The following is a 7,472-nucleotide window of genomic DNA, read 5'->3' on the forward strand; positions in this document are numbered from 1 at the left end:
TTTATTTTTAAGTAATCTCTACATCCAGTGTGGGGCTCGAACTCACAACCCCCATATCAAGAGGTGCGTGCTCTAGTGACTGAGCCAGCCACTTGTTAAACGTACAGTGTTTGCCAGGCTTTTCCAGTATGGAGTTCCTCTTTTCCTCTTTATTAATTTATGTCAGTATGGACTTGTAGTTTCACCTTCTGTTTAGTGGGTTATAAGGCATTACTGTCAGTGTGGACATGTATACACACATACCATCTAAATTTTATTTCTGTATCCATGTACTGAAACCATGAATTCACACCACACCTCTGATTCCAGTCTGACACCACAGGATGCCTTCTAGTTTTCTCCCTCTTTGTAGTTGTAACGAGACATGTGGCTCCCATTATCCTCAGTGGAACGACCCATAATTGGTACAGATGTTCTTTTACTTGGACACACTTAAAATTGCTTATCAAAAAAGTAAAATCATTTTTGGGGTAGTCTTCCTGCTGAATATTTTTTTTTTATTTTTTATTTTTTAATTTTTTTGAAGAGTTAGAGACAGCCAGAGAGAGAGGGAACACAAGCAGGGGGAGTGGGAGAGGAAGAAGCAGGCTCCTAGCAGAGGAGCCTGATGTGGGGCTCGATCCCAGAACGCCGGGATCACGCCCTGAGCCGAAGGCAGACACTTAACGACTGCGCTACCCAGGCGCCCCTTCCTGCTGAATATTTAAATAGGTATTTTCATTTCTCTCTTTACTCAACATGGAACTATTCATTCCATATACAGCTGGGTTCCTAAAGTTCTGAAAATTGAGGTGACAGTCAAGCTGGCCGAACCCATGCTACAAATGACTTTTTATATTCATCGAGTATCCCGTGGTTATCGGCCACATGTGCTCTTGTTTACCATAGAGCCTGTATGTAATGAGAAAAATGAGTTCACTTGCCTAGTTCAAAGATAGGAGGAAGAAGGGGACCCCCTCTTCTGTTTCCATGTTCATTACCCTGTGCATTGTAGCTGATTTCATGGCTTTCATGATCACTGTTCACAAGACTCTCAGATTTCTAACTCCTCTGGATCTCTACACACATGTGAACCTGGATTTCAAGTCTATGATGTGGCCTCAGGAATCTATTGTATTTAGCATCCCTAGTGATTTTAGTGCTGGCATGTAGCCAGCCAAATGCTTCTCACCTGTAAGAACGCTGAGGATTTCAAGTGTGAACAAAGTACTGCTTTTGTTCCTGGCTCAGCACCCGAAAAAGAAGGTAAGCCTCAGCAGTTGGCCCTGGCTCCTGAGTTGATTGCAAAAAGTTGATTCTCTGGAATGGTTTCATTACAAGGATGCCTTAACATCTGGCCTCTCATATACACAAAATAAGGGAAAGAAGAGAGTCTATTGGACTATGAATAATAATGCCTGAGCTGGCATTATTACTATCTTGATATTCCTTTTTTTTTTTTAAGATTTTATTTATTTGTCAGAGAGAGCAAGCAAGCACAAGCAGGGGGAGCAGCAGGCAGAGGGAGAAGCAGACTCCCTGCTGAGCAAGGAGCCTGATGTGGGACTCGATCCGAGGACCCTGGGATCATGATCTGAGCTGAAGGCAGACGCTTAACCGACTGAGCCACCCAGGCGTCCCTATCTTGGTATTTCTTAGCAAGACTCATTTGCAGTAAGCACGTGCCTATCTGGTACCTATAGAAAATTGATAAAAGAATGGTCTTAATCCTGAGAAGAGGTGGAATTGTAAGATAGGGAAAGGAACTTACCCCGAAAATAAGATTTAAAAGTTTTCCTTCACCATAGTAATAACAACTAGCTTAGCACTTTTTTTTTTTTGAGGGGAAAAAAAGCTTTGAATCACGAATGCTTCGTACAGCTGGCTGCACCATGTGCAATATTCAAAAAACAAGAACTAGCTAATCATAGAGAACCAGCAGCTAAACAGCCCTCCACTGGCTTCCAAAGGGCTTATAATTGGTGCAGATGGCCCCGGCGGGATAGGGAGTGTGTCCCTGCTGACTCCTTGCACCCCAGAGGGCCAGAGGGGGCTCAGGAAGGCTCTTGGCCCTGATTGCGCCCTCGTGGGAACAAGGAGCCAGGCTGCTGCGGGTGGAGGGGGAAGGCAGGTGCTGTGGGAGCCTGCTGGCCGCCTTCTGCCCAGCCTTCCCAAGGCCGCATGAGCAGATCTGGGCTGCAGAGTTTAGATTTGATGAGTCGAGGGCCTCAAGATGAGAAAAGGCCCGGGGTGAGAGAACAGGAGTTGGAAGTTCTTTATAATCATCTGAAGAGCTTCATTGTGGAAACTGCAGGTGGCTGTGAGGTGCCAGCAGCTTGCCAAGGAGGAGAGGAATGGAAATGCATCGACTTCACCTTTCAGGGGGCATCTCCAAGGCCGCAGCCTTCACAGCTAGCCTGCCCCTCCTCCCACCCCCTGTCCTTCCAGTCTCTTCCCCAATTTCTCTGTCTGTAAAGACTTATGGTAGTGATCTTTATTATCAGTTTTCTACTCCAGACTTCTCGTTTAAAAAAGCTTTTCTGGAAGCCTAGCTAAATAGAATTCTAAACAAATTTCAGTCAGCTTTTAGTTAAAGTCAGTGAGTTGGGAGTATGTACACAGATAATCTGAAGTTGATGTAGTCTTTGGAAGATGAAAGAGAGGAGAGCTCTCTCCTTTCCTCTGGGCCTGTCCCCTCCCTCTCTGGTGAACCCCACCATGTTCGGCTGACAGAGGAAAGTGTGTTTCTTTCTAAAAACTTACAGTTCTCGCTCCTATACCATATGCTCTAATCAGAGTTGCAATAAAATTCTCAGCATTTTCTGTCCTGTTTCTGAAACTGAACACGTGGTTCTGTGCCCTCAACCAGTTTGCTTTGTTTCTGTTTCCGTTCTGTGAGGACTGTGCTTTCTTCAGGTGTGAGAAGGAGTCGCCTCTGCTCGCCTTACATGTATTTCAGTGTAAATCCTGGGTTCCCTTTACCTCTGGCCACATCACCATTATTTTTGTGGGAGGTGAGGACACGAGAAAGAACAGAGCTCCAGGCTGGCCCTCTCAAGAGTGAGGGTCCTGTGCTCCACAAAGGAGTCAGGGCTTCTTAGCCCCCACTGCTGGTGGGCAGCTCTCCCCAGGTGTCACCCTCGCTGCTGGAACAAACAGCTGCACTTGCTTGTCCTCATGACAGCCCCTCGCACAGGCGAGGAATGACGCATTCCCAGGCTACTCCTGGCCATGCGAGCATGTCTTCAGTCTTGGGCCTCTGCAGCTGGCTGTGACCAGGTGGGACCTAGCTGTGGCTGACAGGGAAGGAAGGCAGTCTTGCCGCTTGGCTGATTTGGAAGCTGCACTGAATTCCTGCCCATCTGTTCCCCCAACTGAGCCAGGGCCAAAGCTGTCTACCTCTTGCCAACCCAGGGAATGACAGTAGACCAGTGTCCTGCAGCCCTTATCCTGCCTGCCCTCTGCAGCCCATCTCCTATTGCCAGTGGGACTCCCTGCAGAGAGATGGCCCTGGGCCCACAGCTGGTGTTTGCCCACAGATGTGCGTGGGTTTCTGCTTTTTGCATTCTCCATCATTTTTCAAAGCCAGCCCTGAGCGGGGTGCTGAGACTGACATCACCACTGACCTACTGGGACTCTGCATGGGTCCCTCTGCCCCTTTTCAGCCGCCTTCTCTTTATAAAAACTAGGGAAGAATCCCACTGTCCTGACAGAGGGGCAAGAGAGGAAGTGGAAGAGGCTGCTCTTTGCCCTGTAGTCACCTCCTGCTTCCTAGTAACAGGACTCTGAATTTTACTGGGGTGACAGAGTGGCCAGCTGAAACTACATTTCCCAGTCCCCCTTGCAGGTGTGGCCAGGGAGATGAGCACTAACCATTGCGCATTTGAGGAGAGCTCCTTTTTTTTTTTTTTTAAGATTTTTACTTATTTGTTAGAGCATGAGGACAGCATGAGCAGGGGGAGGGAGAAGCGGGCTCCCCGCTGAGCAGGGAAGCCCGCCACAGGATCATGACCTGAGCCAAAGGCAGACGCTTAACCAACTGAGCCACGCAGGTGCCCATGAGGAGAGCTCTTTAAGAGTGAGAGGAACACCCCTTTGCCTCCTGTTCTTCCCTTTTGCCACCTGGAACACAGAGGTGATGGCTGAAGCTCTCGAGGGTGGCGTTTTGCACAGAAGATGCTGGAGCAGATAGAGAGCGGCCCAGTGCTCTGATCGTATTCTGAAGGTGCCATACCAGTCCTACATGGGCTCCCTTTGCACTTTTAGGTGGAAACCTAAATCCCTCATTTGTTTAAGCCTCTGAGGCCAGGCCTCAATTATTAGCAATTCCTAACCGATACAGAGGACAAAAATGGGGTCACAGAGTGCTGAAGTCCAGAGACTTTGCCCCTTCTTTCTTCTGTTCCCTGCAGGGTCCAACATCGTGACTGTGCTTCAGGGTCGATGCCTGGCCATTGGTGACAGTGGGGAGTGAGCGCTGAGGTGCTTCTGTGTGCTATCACTGCCGTCGCCTGCAGTCCAGGACTGGATCCATAAGAATGAGGGAGGACAAGGGTCTTCTCATAGCATTGAGTGGAAACCGAGAGCAGCAGAAAAATAATTGGCGAGAAAACAGACTTCAGCTCCCTGAAAGCTGGGGACCACCTGCCTTTTATCTGTTCTGTGTTTCAAGGCCAATTAGGTAATGAATCCGGATCCCCGGTTCAGTGGGAACTCAGAGGTCTTGTGATCCAGTCTGCCACTTGACCCGTGTGTCGTCTGTCGATCTTCTCCGAGATGCGGTCAGCAGCCTCTGTGTGAATGCTTTCAAGGAAGAGGTACTGCTCACTGTGGCTTTTCTAATCAGCTCCAGTGAAAAAACAGAAGAGTCTGTGAAGCTTCCATCTGTCTGTCCTAGTTCAGGTTCTGTGGTTACACAGTACAAGCCTTTCTTCCACTTGTTAATCCTCTGTTAGAAGACATCTACCATGTCCTCTCCGAGGCTTCCTAGTTCCAAATCATTCTTCATTCCTTCAATGGTTTTTCTTTTTTTTGTCTTCTGAAAAGTGTAGTACTTTTGGTCTTACTAAAAGACATGTTCATTCAGCAAAAGTAGGTAAGACAGTGAAAAACAATACAAAATCAAAACTATACCTACTTGGGGGCGCCTGGGTAGCACAGCAGTTAAGCGTCTGCCTTCGGCTCAGGGCGTGATCCCGGCGTTATGGGATCGAGCCCCACATCAGGCTCCTCTGCTATGAACCTGCTTCTTCCTCTCCCACTCCCCCTGCTTGTGTTCCCTCTCTCGCTGGCTGTCTCTATCTCTGTCGAATAAATAAATAAAAAAAAAATCTTTAAAAAAAAAACAACTATACCTACTTGGTGACAATATCTTGGTATGTTTCCTCCTAGATTGTTTTCTGCATGAATAATCATAGCCAGCAGTTTCTATAGAGGGATCCTTGCACTGAAAGGGGTTTTATTTGTAATCTGCTTAGAACAGTGCCTGGCACATTATACTACAAGGTGACATTTTTTGGGGCACTTATTATGTGCCAAAACTCTTCTAAGCTCTTTTTGTGTATTAAATCAGTTAATTCTCATACACCTGTTTGAATTGTAGGCATCATCATTTTCCCTGTTTTTTTTTTTAAGAGTTTATTTTTTTATTTGACAGTGAGAGAGAGAGAGAGAAAGAGTATAAGCAGGGGGAGTGGCAGGGAGAGGGAGAGGCATGTTCCCACTGAGCAGAGAGCCCGACGTGGGGCTCAATCCCAGAACCCTGGGATCATGACCTGAGCCGAAGGCAGATGCTTAACCGGCTGAGCCACCCAGGCGCCCTTCCCTATTATTCTGTAAAGGAATTTGGAGTTTGGAGATGTGAAGTGACTTGCTTAGTAACGCAGCTAGGATTTGAACCCAAAACTTACGTTGTTTTTCACTACAGATCTTCCCTGACTTAGAATGGGGTTATGTCCTAGTGAACCCATCATAAGTTGTAAATACCATAAATTGAAAATGTGTTTAATACACCTAACCTACCAGATATCACAGCTTAGCCCCGCCTCCCTTAAATGTGCTCAGAACACTTATATTAGCCTACAGTTGGGCAAAATCACCTAACAGAAGGCCGGTTTTCTTTTTTTTCTTAAAGATTTTATTTATTTATTTGACAGAGGTAGAGACAGCCAGCGAGAGAGGGAACACAAGCAGGGGGAGTGGGAGAGGAAGAAGCAGGCTCCCTGCGGAGGAGCCTGATGTGGGGCTCGATCCCAGAACTCCGGGATCACGCCCTGAGCCGAAGGCAGACGCTTAACCGCTGTGCCACCCAGGCGCCCCAGAAGGCCGATTTTCTAATGAAGTGTTGGATGTCTCATGTAACTGAATACTGAAGAGCAGCGTGGTGGTGTGGGTACAGAATCGTCCTAAGCGTAGTGGTTTTTTACCGTCATGATCATGTGGCTGGCTGGCCACAGCCCAGCGTCACGACCAGGTATACCATAGATCAGTAGCTCAGGAAAAGATGGAAATTCAAAATCCGGTTTTTACTGAACGTGTATGGCTTTCACACCCATAGTAAATTTGAAAAATCATGAGTCAGACCATTGTAGGTCAGGGACTGTCTGTAGATAATTGCTTCTCTAAAGTGAAAAACAAGCACTCAGTAAACAGTAGCTATAATTACTATTACTCTTCTTAAAGGAGCGATCTCGTGAATTGTTGAGTTCTTAAAAAGACTGAGGGGAATATAATATTTTCTTGGGGGGAGGTTACCATAGACAAACACTAAGTTATTTTGTATGCCATCCTTCTGGATCACATGACATTCTAAAAGGGAATCTATGCTTCTGGATAGCTTAATGTCTCATATAGCAGAGGATTACTGAAGGCATATTTTTAACTTCTTAGCTGCTCTGTTTTTTTGGTCCACTGAGCTTTACACAGAGAAATTAAATTTTTAATATTAACTCAAATAAAAATTAAGATATATTTTCTTGAAACACACACCTATATGGAAAAGCAGCATAGCAGTGGTTAAAATCATGGGCACAGCAGCAAAGCTGCCTGGGTTTAAATCTTTGCTTTGCTACTTTACTTTTTTTTTTTTTTAAGTAGGCTCCACAGTGGACATGGAGCCCAGTGTGGGGCTTGAACTCACAACCCTGAGATCAAGACCTGTGCTGAGATCAAGAGGTGTACGCTTAACTGACTGAGCCACCCAGGTGCCCCTGCTTTGCTACTTTATTTTTATTTTTTTAATAATATTTTTATTATATTATTTTAAAATAATTTTTTAATTATATTATGTTAGTCACCATAGAGTACATCCCTAGTTTTTGATGTAAAGTTCCATGATTCATTACTTGCACATAACACCCAGTGCACCGTGCAATACGTGCCCTCCTTAATACCCACCACCAGTCTATCCCATTCCCCACCCTTCTCCCCTCTGAAGCCCTAAGTTTGTTTCCCAGAGTCCATAGTCTCTCATGCTTGATTCCCCCTTCTGTTTA

This window comes from Ursus americanus, chromosome 2, assembly GCF_024610735.1.
Source record: "Ursus americanus isolate L20-20 chromosome 2, mUrsAme1.1.p, whole genome shotgun sequence".
NCBI lineage: Eukaryota > Metazoa > Chordata > Mammalia > Carnivora > Ursidae > Ursus > Ursus americanus.